Below are 18504 nucleotides of genomic sequence, written 5' to 3' on the forward strand. Positions count from 1 at the left end.
TCTCTAATCATCAACGATCACATCGCCAAATCATGATCATTTTAATTGTTCATACTACCCAAGTGAGATCACATAGTTTTCCATAATTAGTTTGAATATTTATTTTACTAATTTTCATTCAAGATTCCTTCTAATAAACTATAGCATAAGAATTCACTTTCTTCATATTAGGACCCTCACATTCTATTTGATCCCAAAAGATACTTGGCACACAAAAAAATAGTTCAGCACTCTGAATTTGTATCAGAACATGGTCTTTGTCATTCTCTTGAAAACACCATTCTAACATGTTCTCCTAACCTATCCCTCACCCTTTGGTTCTTTATTTTTAGTTGTTCATAGCTTTTCCCTGGTACCTCAACTAGCCAATTTTGGCTCTTCAACTAATAACTCCTCTTCAACATTCTTAAAAACTTAAAATTGATTCAAAAATCCTAACCTCTATGTAACCAATTGGAAACCACCTTTCTAATCATTTTATAATAAAAATTCTATGCACATCTTGAAGTAGTTTAATAATAAGCTAGGTTTTACTAACTATATTTTGTAAAAAAAAATTACTTTTTATTGTCATCAAAACTACCTTAACATTTATATGTTATTTCTCATTCCACATTCTTGTTCCTCCTTTATGACTTATGATGTAACATTCCAACCTTGCTTCCAAACCCCAAGCTTTCTCAGGGCTTCCTTAGGTCATTCACTTGACCCACTAGGGCTTTTACACACCCTATGCTTCCTAGGATCTTGCTCAAGAGATCCTATTCCTTCAGTTGGAGGCACACCAACAAAGTAACATCATTGCTCACTAACCTTCCCCAGTCCAACATCAACCCTCAAGTCCACCTAGACCTCCAATGGTGCTAACTAGTCATCTATGGTTTCTTTGGACTCCTTCTAACATCCAAGATCCCAAACAATTTTGATTTAATGGGCACATTCAACCCACAAGGATTCAAACACCAAAATGCTCCAAAAATGCTACTAGGAATTAGCCCTCCTAAATAGCTGGCAACAAGATTTCTTGGAAAAATTCTTAAAAACCCTACAGAAAAATGATATTTATGGATAGCCTTTTTGGAGTACCTCAAGATTTTGCAATTTTCCAACCCCTAAACTATTCGTACAACCAAATTAAAAAATTTAGCTAAAAATAAGGATTTCAAAAGCTTTATCACTATTGTGATAAAAAACCACCTTAGATACCTTTCCAAGACCTGTCCTTTGGACTGGAGCAAGGTTAGACCTTCTCCTTAATTTATGTGTGGCCGGATTGAGGCATTTGAACTCTCAATCCCCTCCATAGCTTGTTTTTTCTGTTGTGATCCCTAGCCAAGTTACATTTGGCTTGCCTAGGGCATCACTTTAAAATTGCATGCTTCTATTTTCAAGGGCCCTCCTTATTGGTACATAATGAAAATGGACCTTAGTTCCAAATCCCAAAATAATAGAGGTTTCCAATGGTGGGAAGTGGCCCTAAGATCCCATTTTTCAAATGCAGCCCTATTTAGGACAGCAAACTATCTAAAACAAAAATGATTTTATAAACCACAAAAAAATGATTGAAATGATCAAAAAAACTATACAAAAAGATTTAAAACAAAATTTCATAACTTTTCCCAGAAAAATATCAAGCCATACAATCCACTTCTATTAAAAAATGCTTCAAATGCATAAAATCGACAAGAAAACCATGTGCAAAGTCAGTACAAATGCAAAATTCATCAAACCAACTTGTCCAACTTGTAAAAATCCTTCCATTTGACCTCTTATAGGCTCCCTCATGTTCACTCAACCAATTGTGATTGTTATGGCCTTCCAACCAACCAATATGACAAAGTTGTCAAAATTGCAAGAAAAAGTTGCAATGTTGTCATGACAACATTGACAACTTTTGAGCAACTTTTGCTCTAGAAGGAATTAGACCCTCTAACTTGCTCCAAGGACCACATAGACATATTAAATGACATATATGAACTCTGAAAACCTATTTAACCCTTTAAAAGCCTATTTTAGTCACTTTTTCACATTTTGGACATAAATCACCTAGTGAGCAACTTTAGGCCTGTAGACCCATTTTGGATCCTTCTAGCTTAACCAACCTTACCTAAGGACTAGTCTAGTCTAATTATTAAACCAGTGATGTGTCTTGAATCACTACAAGCCAAAAATAAGGAAATATCTAAGTTTCAAACTTAGCCTCCCTAGGTGCTCCTTCACTGTACTCCCCTCCAACAAAGAACTCAAGGTGGATCAGTTTGCAACAAATCTAGAGGTATGCCAACCTTCTTGAACTCTATCTCAGCAACCCATGTAGCCTCTAAAATTGGTTTTTCCTTCCATTTTATGAGGTTTTCCATGTACACCTTGTGCCTTGTAGTCTTCTTTACCCTTGAATCTAGTAACTTCTTTGCCTCAAGCTTGGTTACCTTAGGTGTTTTTGTAGGTCCAATGTCTTCTTGGATACCTAGACTAATTTCAGGTAAGGTACCTTTGAAATCCACCAAGTCTTGCACATTGAATATAGGGGATATGCCTAGATCACTTGGTAGCTATATCTTATATTCATTTTCACCATATTTGGCCAATACCTTGCAAGGTCCTACTCTTCTCATCTGTAGCTTAGTAAAGATACCTTTTTGTAACCTTTCCTTGTTTAAATGAACCATCACATAGTCTCCAACATTAAACTAAACATCTCTTCTTTTTTCATCAACTTTGGCCTTGTGTTTCATGGAGTTTGGTTGTATGGTGTGCCTGACTTGTTCTTGAATCTCCTTCATGGTTTGAACAAAGTCTTCAGCCTATCCACTCCTTTGATCCATCTCTCTAAGATTTCTAAGCTCACATACACCTCTTGGGTGCATTCCATAAACTACTTCAAAAGGACTCTTACCAGTAGTCCTATTCTTGCTATCATTATATGCATACTATGCTTGTGAGATAATAACATCCCAAGTCTACCCATATTTCTTGGTTAGGCACCTTAATAGGTTACCTATGGTCCTACTAACCACTTCAAATTTCCCATTTTTTTGTAGATGGTAATCTGAACCAAAAGCCATGTTAATACCAAGCTTCTTCCACAAAGTTTTCCAAAAGTGTCTCATAAACTTCACATCCTTGTCAGACACTATGCTTAATGGAAGGCCATGAATCCTCACAACCTCCTTAAAAAAAAGAGAGCTATAAGACTTGGATCATTAGTTGTCCTACATGGTATGAAATGTGCCATCTTAATAAATCTATCAACAACAACATAAATGCTATCATACCCTTGCTTAGTTTTAGGCAAACCAACAATGAAATCCATACTTACACAATCCCATGGTCTACTAGGAATTGGTAAGGGCTGGTAAAGACCTACATTATTCATTCCACCCTTGGCTTTCATGCATACCAAACATTGCTCCACATACCTGGTAACATCTCTTACCAACTTTTCCAATAGTAGAATCTCTGTACAAGCTCTATTGTCTTGTTGACACAAAAATGTCCACTCATGCTGCCATTGTGGTTCTCTTGGATTAGGTTCTCCCTCATTGAACCCCTTGGAACACACAACTGATTACCCTTGAAAAGTAGTCCATTTTGCAATGTGAATTTTGAAAATTTGTTATGGAAGTGATTCTCAAAATCAGTACATACCTTGTATGCATCAGCAAAGTCATTGTCTTCTTTGTAGAGGTCCTTCAAACACTCTATTCCAATGCTTTGGAGCTGAATCTCTTCAATAGTCAAGACTCTTCTACTTAAGGCATCAATGACCTTATTCAATTCCCCATTTTTATGCTTTATGGTGAAGGTAAAAGCTTGCAAATACTCCATCATTTAAAATGCATATTACTTAGCTTCTCTTGTGTATTAATATAACTAAGGGCTTGGTTATTAGTAAAAACAACAAACTCGTTAGGCAGAAAATAGTGTCTCTACTTCCTAATACACTAGACTAAGGCATACAATTCTAGATAATAGGATGAGTATTTCTTCTTGGCTTCATTTAGCTTCTCACTATAGAAGGAAACTGGTCTACCTTCTTGACTCAACACCCCACCCACTGCTAGGCCACTTGCATCACACTCTAAGGTGAACAACTTTTCAAAGCTAGGCAATTTTAGGATGGGTTGAGTAGTTACTTGTTTTTTCAACATATCAAATGACTTTTCAGCCTCTAAAGTCCACCTAAACTTGGACTTGACTCCCCCCTTTATGGTATCAAGAAATGGTGCACAAATACCACTAAAGTTCGTAATGAACTTCCTATAAAATTGAGACAATCCATGGAAGCTTCTTATCTTGATGGCTGTAGTAGGTGTTGGACATCTCAAGATAGCAGCAACTTTCTCTTTATCCATCTTCAAAGAACCTTTGGATACAAAAAAACCCAAATACACCAGCTCTTGTTTGAAAAATTCACATTTCTCTAGATTAATAGCCAACTTCTCTTCATGAAGCCTCTTTAAGACTCCCTCCACATGCTTGAAATGGTCCTCCTTTTTCTTACTATAGATGAGAATATCATCTAAGTACACCACCACAAATCTACCCATTAAATCTTTGAGCACTTCATTCATGAGTCTCATGAATGTGCTAGGAGCATTGGAAAGACCAAATGGCATTACAAGCCATTCATAAAGACCATCATTTGTCTTAAATGTTGTTTTCCATTCATCTCCCTCCTTTACCCTAATTTGGTGATACCCACTTTTCAAGTCCAACTTTGTGAAGTACACAACACCACCTATACAATCCATTAGGTCTTCAATCTAGGTATGGGAAACCTATACTTGATTGTGATCCAGTTTATTGCTCTTGAATCAGTGCAAAGCCTCCATTTTCCTCCCTTATTGGCTGCCAAAACCATAGGAACCACACATGGGCTTATGCTCTTTTGAATTAGGCCTTGATCCAACAACTCTTGAACTTGTCTTACAACTTCCAAATTCTGATCTGGGGTGAGTTTTTAGGCTGCCTTATTAGTTAGAGAGGCACCAAGAAAAAAGTCAATTTGATGTCTAATGACTCTCCTTGGAGGCAAAGTAGATGGTGTACCATCATTCACAATTTCCTTATACTTATCAAGCAAAGTTTGCACTTCAAAAGGCAAAGGTTCTTTGACTGATTTTTCTTCATTTTCAGACTTTAGTATGACAGAAAAACCCTAATTTTCCACTTGTTTAAGTTCCCTTAAGAACTCCTTCTCACTACACAACAACACTTTGGGAACCTTTTCTTGTGTTCCCTCTTCTTCTAGTAAAGACTAAATTTTGAAAGTCTTACCTCCTTTCTTGAATGAAATGGAGTTTTCTCTACCATCATACTTCATCTGTCTATCAAATTTCCATGGTCTACCAAGCAAAAGATGACATACATCCATGGGAAATATATCACACAACAACTTGTCCTTGTAGCCAGCTGTGGAGAATTCCACCCAAGCTTGCTCATTAACCAAGATACTTTGTCCCTTATTTAACCAAGTGACCTTGTAGGGATTCTCATGAGGTATCCTTGTCAATTTCAGTTTAGTAACAACCTCTTCAGAGATGACATTATTAGTGGATCTTGAGTCTACCACTACCTTGCAAACTTTCCCTAGGATCTTGCACTTGATCCTAAATAGAGCTCTTCTATGCCTAGGCTCATCAGCAGTTGGTTGCTTGATCAACACCCTCCTAAACATGAGGTTCTCACCTTTTTTAGACTCAATATGGTCTATATCAGCATTCCAACTTGTATTATCTTCTTGTGCATATGCTAGCCTTTTATCTTGGCTTGAGGAAGAGGGTTTTTCAGGGCACCTATAGGCAGGATGGCCTAGTTGACCACAATTGTAACACTTCATTGTTGCAAAGAAAGAGCTACTCCTACCTCCTCTACCCTTGCTTGATCCTCCTTGATTTCCTCTCCCTCTATTATAACCATCTCTTGAAGAGTGGTCACTAGTTTGCTCCATGGGTTTGCTTTCTCCTTGGTTCTTGTGATCACTACCTTTGCCTTGGTAGCCTCCTCTTTGATTTTTCTAATTTCTACCTTTGCCTCTATCTTTGAAGTTAGAATCTCCTGTCCTCTTTTTCTTTTCTTCTACCTTCAAAGCTAGCAGATGACATCTTTGGATAGTGGTAGGGGCCCATAAGCTAAGCTCCTCTTGAATGTTCCACTTCAAGCCACTAAGATACCTTGCCACCTTGAGTGACTCCTCTTCTTGCTTCTTGGATCTCAAACACAACCTCTAAAATTATTCAGTATAGGAGGTCACATCAAGATCTTTTTGCTTTAGTCCTTGCCTTTTTTTATGGAGTTGGATCTCAAAGTCTTCAAGTAGGAAGTTCTCCTTGATTTTGTTTGCCATAGCACTCCAATTTGAAATTGGATTCTTGGCCATGCTGACTCTTTCATCTTGTAAATACTTTTTCCATTTTAAGGCTGAGCCTCTAAGCCTTGACTTAGCCACCTTAACCTTCTATGCCTCTGAGATACCCTCACACTCAAAGTGGTTCGAGATACCCTCTAACCAATCCATAACGGCATCAATATCCATCTTACCACTAAAAAGTGGAACTCCTTCCAAGGCTTTACCTCCAGAGGCTTTGATTACCTTCGAGAAAGGTTCATCTTGCAAGATAGGATCAGGTTTAGGTATGATGTCTTCCTCTGCTACCTTCTTACCCTTCCCATCTTCTTCTTCTTCCCTTTTCCTACCTTCCTCTACAACTGCATCCAGTTTTTGCTTCACCTCTTCTAGTGCTTCTTCAAGAAGCCAGTTTCTTTCCTTTTTTTCATTAACGTCTTTGGCTAATTGAACATTAGTCACCATCATGGATTCACCTACTAATTCTGTAGCTTTAGACATCCACTACTTTTTCCCAAATCTTTAACTCGCTCTGATACTACTTTGATGTAACACCCCAATCTTGCTTCCAAACCCCAAGCTTTCTTAGGGCTTCCTTAGGTCATTCACCTGACCCACTAGGGCTTCTACACACCCTATGCTTCCTAGGATCTTGCTCAAGAGATACTATTCCTTTATTTGGAGGCACACCAACAAAGTAACATCATTGCTCACTAGCCTTCCCCAATCCACCATCAACTGTCAAGTCCACCTAGACCTCCAAGGGTGCTAACTAGTCATCTATGGTTTCTTTGGACTCCTTCTAACATTCAAGATCCCAAACAATTTTGATTTAATGGGCACATTCAACCCACAAGGCTTCAAACCCCAAAATGCTCCAAAAAGGCTACTAGGAATTAGCCCTCCTAAATAGCTGGCAACAAGATTTCTTGGAAAAATTCTTAATAACCTTGTAAAAAAATGATATTTATGGATACCCTTTTTGGAGTACCTCATGATTCTATAATTTTCCATCCCCCAAATTGTCCGTACAACCAAAGTAAAAAATTTGGCTAAAAATGAGGATTTCAAAGGCTTTATCATTGTTGTGATAGAAAACCACCTTCGAAACCTTTCGAAGACCTATCCAGTTGGTTCTCCTTAATCGTTGTGTGGCTAGATTGAGGCATTTGAACTCTCAATCCCCTCCATAGCTTGATTTTTTTACTATGATCCCTAGCCAAGTTGCATTTGGCTTGCCTAGGGCATCACTTTAAAAGTGCATGCTGCTATTTTCAAGGTCCCTCCTTCTTGGTGCATATTGTACATGGAACTTAGTTCCAAATCCCAAAATATCAGAGGTTTCTAATGGTGGGAAGTGGCCCTAAGATCCCATTTTTCAAATGCAGCCCTGTTTAGGACAGCAAGCTGTCTAAAACAAAAATGATTTTTTAAACCACAAAAAAATGATTGAAATGATCAAAAAAACTATACAAAAAGATTTTAAAAAACATTTCAAAACTTTTTCCACACAAATATCAGGCCATACAATCCACTTCTATTGAAAAATGCTTCAAAAACATAAAACTAGCAACAAAACCATGTGCAAAGTCTGTACAAATGCAAAATTCATCAAACCAACTTGTCCAACCTGTACGAATCCTTCCATTTGACCTCTTATAGGCTCCCTCATGTGCACTAAACCAATTTTTATGGTTATGGGCTTTCAATCAACCAATATGATAAAGTTGTCAAAATTGCAAGAAAAAGTTGCAATGTTGTCATGACAACATTGACAACTTTTGAGCAACTTTTGCCCTAGAGGGAATTAGACACTCTAACTTGCTCCAAGGACCACATAGACATATTAAATGAAATATATTAACTCCAAAAACCTATTCAACCCTTTAAAATATTATTTTAGTCACTTTCTCACATTTTGGACCTAAATCACCTAGTGAACAACTTTAGGCCTGTAGACCCATTTTGGATCCTTCTAGCTTAACCAACCTTACCTAAGGACTAGTCTAGTCCTATTATTTCACTAGTGATGTGGCTAGAATCACTACAAGCCTAAAATAAGGAAATACATAGGTTTCAAACTTAGCTTGCCTAGGTGCTCCTACACCAACTTAAGTGACAGTAAGCTATGTTTTGAATTATTTGAAGGTGTTGGACAATTAAGTAATATTTTATATTGTAGGGTTAGATTTTTTCAATATAAAATTTATGTAGTATTATAATTAGTTGGAGATCAAAACACTGAGAATTTGATAGCTTGTAGCTATGCTACCAAGCTCAGCTCCTTATTGGGCCTATATAGATAGAGTACTTAGCCAAAATCATTTTTTTGAATTCCTTTATTATTATTTGATTGTGAGAACCTAGGCTCTTCCAAAAGATTTTAACATCCAATCTAATGAGCCTAGCCATGTTTAGGTAATTTTCCAGCATGGGCCTATGCATGTTTGGCATTTTCATCTTTTGCTTCAACACTATGTGCAAGATGTCTTTGCCTCTAATAGGAAGAAGCTAAAACAATATGAAGAAATTATAATAGCATAAAAAAAAAAGTTCTTTTTTAGATAAGTGTATAAATAAAATCATGACATTTAAAGATTTTGTAACAAGCTTGAGGATGATTGTATCTAATGAAGTATAATGATACTTTATTATTATCTTCAAAGTGTTTTCTATTAAATATTATAGTCATGTTTTTATTTATGAACATTATAGGTAAAATTCATATTGACATAACACCATATTATGTATTAATCAGTTATTATTATTTCTTGTTAATTTTTTAATTTGTATAGTAGTGTTCATGATTCATAACATAACATTAAATATTAATGAATAATTATTAATTGTTAAGTATTTAATTTTTATAATAGTGGTCATTTTCAATGTAGTGACTAGTATAATTTTAGTATTTTTCTTAATTCTTATAATAGCAACACATAAAGTTTTTATTATAGCTTAAATAATAAGTGAGTCAAATTTGTTCGAATACTTGTTACAAATTAAATCAATTGTAGCAAATATTTGTAACAAACCCATGATATCAATCTTGTCAAAAATTATATTACTTAACCTAATATATTTAATATGGGATAAATTGTAACATCAATAAAGCTAATTTATCGTGTGCTCTTCATAACTGGATCATTACAAGGAGTCTTCACTAATCAAAACCATCACAATACTCTTCCATAAGACCTCTAAATGGTTAGAGAAATCATTGATTATTCTAATTTAAACTATCCAAAATTATCCCTTTTATATTGAAACAAGGTGATAATTAAAGGTAATAGTGAAATAACTTCAAAAATTCTCCTTCGTGACTGCTCACCACTCATTTACCAAGTCTAATTCAAATCAGCTACACAAAATCGGTCAAAGCTTTTTCAAGCCCTTTTCCTATCATTATGAAAACCATAACTTGTCACACTTGGTCAAACACTTTTTATCCCTTCACAACATCCTTGGACCTCAAGATCACGTTATACTCCTTCCTTTATAGAGAACTTCATTTCTATGAAACTATATAAACAAAAATTAGTATGTTAATATGATTAAAAATACATTTTAAGAAATACTTTTTGTACCATAATTTTAGGGGAGCATAGTGGAAACCCACATTAGGATCAGCCAAGAGGCATCAAAATGTGATATATTTCAAATTTTACTAAATACAAATATAAAACATGGTAGAGGATAGATATAAGAATTATATTAACACTATAGTATTATCTCTTCCACGTCATTTTTTTGTCTAATTCTTCATCACTTTCCCTCATTTTCTATGTAACTTTCCTTCTTACCTTTTTCCTTCAAGATCTTGAATCTCTTGTATTTTTCCTTATCATTATATTTCTTAGCATTGTTACAGAATCTATTTGAAAGATGACCAATTTTTCTACACATCTAAAAAACTAGAGGACTTTTACATTTTTTATTTTCTTTTTCCTTTAGGTAATCTCTTTTCTAAAAATTCCTTAAACTCTAGTTCTCTATCCTCATCCAAGAGAGACTCATAATCATCACCTCCTTTAGAATTATAAGAAACAAAAAATTGTTCCTTGATTAACCAATGATTATGGAAGATATGAAAGAAAATTCTATTCTAGGAAGAGTGTTATAAAAATTACCTAACTCAAAAGAAGTAATATTTTTAACCAAGGAATCCTTAGTTACATTTTTAGGATTCATAGATATCAACTCTTGTATAACTGAAATCTAATAGCATATTCAAGTAATAAGTTTCTCAATATTTTACTCACTAGTTCATCTTCTCCAAGTTAACCTCTATCTCATTTGATACCATAAATAACCTCATTTATCCTTGAAGTATATTGAGGAATGTTTTCACCCTCTTGCATTATTATGCCATCATACTTTCCTTTAAGACTATCTACTTTAGCTTTTTGTACATGAACATCACAACCATAAAATATCATCAACTTGTCTCATATATCGTTAGCACTATCATTATCATTGATATTTACAAAATCGACATCAGATAAAGAAATTACTATCTCTTTCATTATAGAGTTATATTCCAATATTTTCTTCCCTTATTCAACAGTTCGGGTTCTAGTAGGTTGTGTGTACTTTTCTATGAGATAATCCAATGATTTCTCTCTAATACTTGACAAATGCAGCCTCATTTTTCTTACCCATGTATTGAAATTGTCCATAGTGAACTTAGGTGCATCCTTCCTATACGAATTTCAAATTTATTATGAAGTTATTATGCTTTCTTAGGGAACCTTCCTCTAAGACCAATTGTTAATATAAGCCTAATTATTAAGAGGGGGTGGGTGGGGGAGAGGGGTTGGAGGATGGGGAGTGGTTAGGGTAGATAAATAAACATTAAATATACTAATTAAAACTTCTTCAAAAGTTAACAATTAAAAAATTCAAACATCATCAAGTGTGAACTGAGATTTCACAAAATGTAACCATAAATAAAACAATCTTGAAATGAAAGATACAAATTCTATCTTATGGAAACCCAATTTAGGTGAAAAATGTAGTGTGAGATAATCCTCAAAAAAATTGTACTTTTTTGGAATATGCACTATGAAAAGCTTCATTGGTTAAGGGTTACAAAAGAACTATGAGGTTCTACTTAGCTAAGTGATTTACCTATGGACCTATTAGAATATTTTCCCTATCAAAAGAAACCTGATTAGAGAATTTTGAACACTTTTTTTCAAATGCCACCTTGTGAGAGGATTTCTAAATAAAAATATGTTAGGATTTACCCTGTTAAGGGATATCCATACTATAATGCTTAGAAAGAAACATATAGAAATGATCTTTAAAATTGCACTATGTCTATGAAATTGCACTCTACATGATTAGATCCAATTAAGGTCTAAATCTATTTTTTATACCATATACTCCCCTCTACCTTGATCACACTTTGTGAATTATTATGTGCTCTATCATCTAATCCTTCCCCAATCCGACAATCAAAAACTTTGTCTTTGATCAACTTTCTATTAAGTAGAACTCATTTCCACTACCTTAGAACAAACCCTAGATCTAATAATCCAATTAAATTTTGATAAAATATAGTGTATCTAACCACCCATAAGCCATATTTTTGTGATTATATTGACTCAAATTTGAATTTCACCTTGGAAATTAAAACATCCAATAATCTATTTTGATCAACGAGACACTTCTTAAACAATCCTCCCCAAATGCATACTTGGATGAATGTGAAGAAAAAATATTTCCACACATCTCATAAATACCTTCCTACTACAAGAAATTCATCACTGATCCCAATAATAATATGAATATTTTTACCATTTTTCAAGTTTTAATAATGTAGTCAAGAACTTGTTCCTATTTACCTATTCATTTAGATCATTAAGGGTAAAAGCACAAACCTGTGTCACCTTTTATAAAGAAACGTGATATTAGAATGTGACAATTCAACATTAGTGACAAAAAAAATGGTATTTGTGTTTAAAATATGAAGATGATGTAAATTGATGAAATGTGTAGAATTGGATGAATTGTATGCCTATAATTTTTATATATTTTTTGAATAGGAATTTATTCATTTTATTTTATTTTGAAGTCCCTTTTTTAACTGTAAAAAATATAGGGTGTAGTTCCCATCAAACAAGTATATGCAAATCATCTTTTTTTGTTCTGATTTGAAAATATCTTATAGATGACATGTATAGCTAGTGCACAAAAAAATAAATAATTATTTTTGATGTATATTTTTTTTTTATAAGTACTCAAATTTGACCTTATCAGAATCCAAAATTTTTTCTCTCCCATCAAAACTTTCCTATCAAATCTATACCATCTTGAAAAAAAATTACATATTCATGAAGAGGATTCTCTCCTCTAGAGATAAATATAATTTTTAAATTTTTTTGATATGATTTACTATTTTTTTCCTTTTTTGATGGAGCATCTTTTGAAATGTTGAAATATCGACTTATAATACTTTGAGATTACAACATATTATAACTAATCAAAACACTCAAAAATTTATATAATGATGATATTGAATCTGAGATCTATAAAAGGGTATTTTTAGTTTTTGAAAAAAAATGAGTTTTGATAGAGAAATGAGATTTGACCAAAATAAGTTTTGGTATCACAAACGGTGACACAGATCTATGCTTTTACCCTTAAACTACCTTCACTTATGCATATTATAAGATGGTAGCATTATCACATCATCTTGACAATTCTAACAATCATATCCTATGATTGATCCACCAAATACTATATCAATCTAAAATAACAGTTAAATCACTTTATTGCTTGTCACTAGCTATGTTAGCAATTACCTGATTTGATCTCATAACCTAGTCAATTATTCCTATTGATATATTATATCATAAGCTTAGCATTATGATACATAGATAGTATTTCTATAGGATAAAAATCCTTCAAATATATTGCAACTCCTACTTTATTTAGTTAATATCTGCTAAGAATTTGACAACATTAAAGTCAAATAATTAACATCAATGGCAACCAAATAATTGATTCACGTGTTGCCAAATCTATACCAATAATCATCAACACATCATGTAGCACCACTGCATTAGTTATTCCAACATTCCAAGGCTATTTTTATAATATATGTTATAAGATCATAGTCATTAGTGTGATCAGATTAGATAATTTCCTAGTGGATTTTTTATGTTCTTCATGGTTTTGGCCAACCTAATAGAATAATGTGTTGATATGTTTAAGAGGATATATGTAGAAGATGGAGAGTTTTCAAGGATATTCATTTGTGTGAATACTATGTCTTTTTTAACATACATTAGATTATTCTTATGTTAGAGATATGTTTGAATTAGTTTTATTCTAAGATTTTATGGTTGAAGTTGACATTATTTATTCTCACGGGGTTGATGATTTGTATAAATATAATCTTGTAAAACTTATTATGAGTGATATGTAAGTGAGATAGAAGTTGGATTTTAGTATATATAAAATAAGTAAAGAGATATGAGTGGAATCTAATATTGAGCTAGAAATTTGAGTACTTTATTGGAGATATATTGGCATAATAAAGATGTTAGTAGTTATTTCATGCTCAATGGATCATTTTGCATGGTGGATTATTGTCCACTTAGGGTTGTATCTCTTCTTACTTATCCTCCTTGTGGTTGGTCCTATCCTTTTGTGTTGTAGCAGCTAGCTCTAGGAATTATTCTTGACTGCAAGTTCATCCCTCTTTGTAATACTCCTACCATGACATAGTATTTCTAATGATTTACATACCTCTTTTTTTAACCCTCAACATTCTTTTTCCCCTGACAATATTTTTACATAAAAAACTTGGTTTTACATGTTCAGGTATTTTGAAGATTGGTATTTTTATGATTTTATTTTGTCTATATTATTAAAGGGTAAATTGGTTTATTGTGTTTTTTAAGAATGCAACTAATTCCTATTCCCTCTAAGTTATATGTGTTTCCTTATTTGTAACACTCCCCTCTCAATTTTATCTACTCTCTAACACCTCCTTATCCAACCTAGGATGTAATTATTTCAACATTTCCCAACTTCCTATTGGCTCTTCAATTCATTTTTCCCTAGTAGCACTTGTGCTCCACATTAGAAATGATTTGAAGGATTTGTTTGTTCCATTAATTTCTCTCCATAAAGTTTCATCCATCTTAATTCCTACTCTTGATTATTCCATATTCATCATAGACAATATTTTCCAACACAACTAAAGCTTACACCCTTCTACATAGTTTTAAAAGCCTCTTCTCTTGACCTTGGTAGCAATGGTCATGCTAAGGACATATAAGATAGACCCACATTTTTTATAAATGTGTACCCCATTGTAATGATATCTTCATTGAAAATAATATCTAAGAATTTCCATAATCTTGTCTCATCACATGTAAAATCGATTTCATCATTCTCATTGTTTCATCTTCCATAAATTTTAACTAGGTTAAAATAATGATGGGGAATGTTATCCTGCATGCCTCATTTTATCTACACATGAAGTTTATTACTTGTCTATAAATTTTTTTTAAAGTCCCTCTTAATAACATTTATCATCTATTTTAACTCTTATTCTCTACCTTTACTATTCAAGAGGATTCCCCCTCGTATTCTCTACTTTTCCTATTCAAGAGGATTCCACCGAAGATATAATGCTAATAAATGATATCATCTCTCCTTTAGCTACTAAAATAGCAACCCAGATGGATGTAATCTTATTCATCCACATTTCTTAATATCTCACATTTATGTGCATAACTTTTTGTCATTGTTGTACTTCTCTCACTCTAATAATTGGTTGAAATATGTCAATGGTAGATGCATTATCTCAAGAACTATTAGTCCTTTCTCATTGATATACTTGACTATCATACAATTCCTTGAAGTTCATATTCTTATTTAACACCTCAATATAACAGACTCCCAAAATAAAAATCTCCTTCCTTGAACCCTATATAGTCCTCAAAGAGTTCCTCTTTCTTATGATCCTTAAAAGAAACTCTAGCCTTAGACATTGTGTTGATTTCTTTGTTATTTTATCTATATATGTACTATTTTCTTTGAGCTCCTCAAAGAGATTCAATAGGGAATTAATTGTCCTCGTGTATTTTTTTATGTACCATAATCCACATTCACCACTTATAATAGATCATTAATGATAACTAAGGAATCCCCTCCTAGATGTTGCTTGGAAACATTTATTTTCCCTTTTTGATATAAATGAACTCATTTTGTTTCTAACTCACTATTCATCCCCTCCATCAAACTTCTAGCATCTAATAACATAATATTGGCTTACTAGTCACAAACTATATAAATGTTTCTCCAGAAGAGCCTACATTATCCCTAGATTCTCCTTTGATGCTCCATCAAAGTCTACTTTGATCCATTTGATGTTAGGAGGATTCAATGCTTCTTGCATCAAATTTTCTAGTGGAGGTTTAACTCGGAGAGAACCATTAATGGGCCAATGAATACTTACAATTTCTATAATATTAATGTAAGGTTGTGACTCCCAACATTTGGAATCAATGAAAGTATACTTAGACTCTAGGGTATATTTATAATTGATCCTCTTTAATCTTAATAAAAGTGTTAATTCTATAAATTAAATTAGATCAAGGGTGGCCATAAAACTTTCACAGTGAATACAAAAAAGATGGAGGGGGACAAGGTAGATATTTTGGAGCAGTTAAGTGTGAACCTTAAAATGTTGTGACATATGTCTAGATGTTATTAACCACCCCTAAAAGTTAGAGAATATGTTAGGATGGCAAATGACGCATCATTTATAAGGATTGAATATGAATTTGTTATGGCTCGATGTGTATAAAATTGAGACATGTATTTGGCATAGATATAGTGATTATACTAATGTTTTACTTAGTTATTATATCATAGAGAGTGGAACCATGTGAACATAGGAGGGTTACTAAAAATATATTAATTTAAAATTATATCTCCATACATTTAGCTCTAGGAGGTTATGAAGAAGAATTGTTGGGTTAATTAGGTAAGAATAATATACATATAGGCTCAATCTTGAATGGGAGACATGATAGAGGTGCATGTACACTATGTAGTAAGTAAAAGTTTGTTTTAGTAAGACAAATTTGATTTAAGTACATTTACCAAAATAATTAATTAATTAATTAAAAAAAAACTCATAATGAAGTCATCTATATAAAAGATACATAAATCAATTCAATATCTCACTCATGAATGTACCACTATATAAATTTAATAAATCAATCTATATAACAAACCAATAATAGAATTAAATTGTTATTTAACATAACATCAATTATTAAATATAATTGATTTTCACCATTTCAATTTTACCCATTTATATAGTGTGGCGAGAAGTGAAAGACTTATATAAATAAGTCAATAATAGAAACTATAATTTTGTTACTAAATAAAAAATAAATAAAACATATAATAATAATAATAGATCATCACATGCAAACATTGCAAACGATTTTTTTAAATCTGTCTTTACTCCAAATATGTCCATATTTTCTTTCCCCTATTTCCTCTAGAAGTTATCCTAAATAGGTGATCTGTCTCCACGTATTCTGAAACTCATTAGTGCGAGTCATTTCGTGGGACATAGCTTGTACCAATGCGAGTAATTTGAGAATGATGGATGCCCTACCTAGGAAGGTAGAAAATCTAGTACTGGTTATTTAAACATTATTCAACACAATAACCAATAATGAATTCTGATGTCTTTTCAGAATATATGGAATATGAGAAGATGTAATTACTAACGATAATTTCGCTTATGTTTTTCAGTAGGTGAAATCACTATGGGCTGTTCGACTGATAAGTTTGGTATTTAAAAAGAATTATTTGGGCATAACCTCTATATATGTAGAAAAAGAGATGAAGACCAAGGATTTAAAGATATAGTTGAAGAAGATGGGTATTTTAGATGCGTTGTATTGTTCAGCTGAATACTTCCCTTCCTCCACCAGAAACATACCATTGATGCTCAGGCAGTTTTCTCTTTTAGCTCACAGGATCTTTTCCTTTGTTCTCAGGGCTGCTGAGGACATAAGGCGATCTAATCTTCAACGACAACATGTATGGGGAGGATATAATGGATCAACTGATTACGTCCCATGGAATAATCTTACATCTTCCATCTTAGTTCCCTTAGTTTAATTAGTTCTCATCTGATTTTGGATATATTAAACTGAAGAACAAGAGTGAAGATTATTACAAAGGACGCCTCGTCTCTGTAGAGAGTTTACTGTTCTTCTATAGGAGCCATTTTCCCTCTTTGTAATGTATTGGTGTTGGCTATGTAATTAATGGTTTCATTGATCTGACCAGAGCATTTTTTATGTATAAATAATAAATTCCTTCATGTATTTTTTGATTTGTGAGGATAGATCGCATAGTGTGAGAATCATCTTCATAACTTTGTGGCTGTGAGAATCATCTGTTAAAAGTTTTCTGAATTTTTGATGATTTTCCACCCAGTTTCTTATTCTTTTAAATTATTCATCTTCATTCCGTCCATGAGCTCAACAGTTCTTTATAGACATTCTGTTATTGAAATTTGTTCTTCATCACCCATAGATTAAAAATACCGACAAATGATTACTGTAACGTATATTGCTTTCATGATTGTAAACCAATTCCATTTCGCTAAATAATTTAAAATCTGATTTTAACTGGTTTCAAGAAAGAGTTTGATTCAACGTCTCCCCTTTTACAAGGATAGTTTCTTTTCATGTATTAATACGGTTGCAAGAGTAACACTAAGCAATATCTCTTTTATATAAATCGTTCTTGAACGGATTTAAAATAGAAATACGATTCATTGTACTCAGCTTCTCTTTCTGGATTTACACTGTTGAAACTATATTACTATCAATTTATTATGACTTTAACAACGTACCTTTGTCTTTTGTGGATTTTGATACTATTAAAATAGACACTTTAGTACTTTGAGGAATTCTATGTAACTTCTTGATTTTATTATATTGCTAAAACATTCTATATATAATACATTTGTTTAACTATGCTTAATTTTTTTTACTTTTTAAAGTTATAGATATTTGTATTTTTAAGTATTGGTATTGAAATTATTTAGATGGACTCACATTAATAGCAATAAGAAGAATATGTTTTCGTTTAAAGTGATT

The 18504-nt window shown here is 32.9% G+C and overlaps 1 long non-coding RNA gene across 1 annotated transcript; it reads left to right on the forward strand.

Annotated features, from left to right (window-relative positions):
- Positions 1-17210: 17210 nt before the first annotated feature.
- On the forward strand, positions 17211-17724 carry LOC149559555 (uncharacterized). The gene is made up of 2 exons (XR_016364342.1): positions 17211-17467; positions 17502-17724. It is a non-coding gene; the product is annotated as an uncharacterized LOC149559555 (long non-coding RNA).
- Positions 17725-18504: the final 780 nt, after the last annotated feature.

Source organism: Cupressus sempervirens, chromosome 5 (genome assembly GCF_028749045.1).
Source record: "Cupressus sempervirens isolate cs-2001-9-10 chromosome 5, ASM2874904v1, whole genome shotgun sequence".
Lineage (NCBI taxonomy): Eukaryota > Viridiplantae > Streptophyta > Pinopsida > Cupressales > Cupressaceae > Cupressus > Cupressus sempervirens.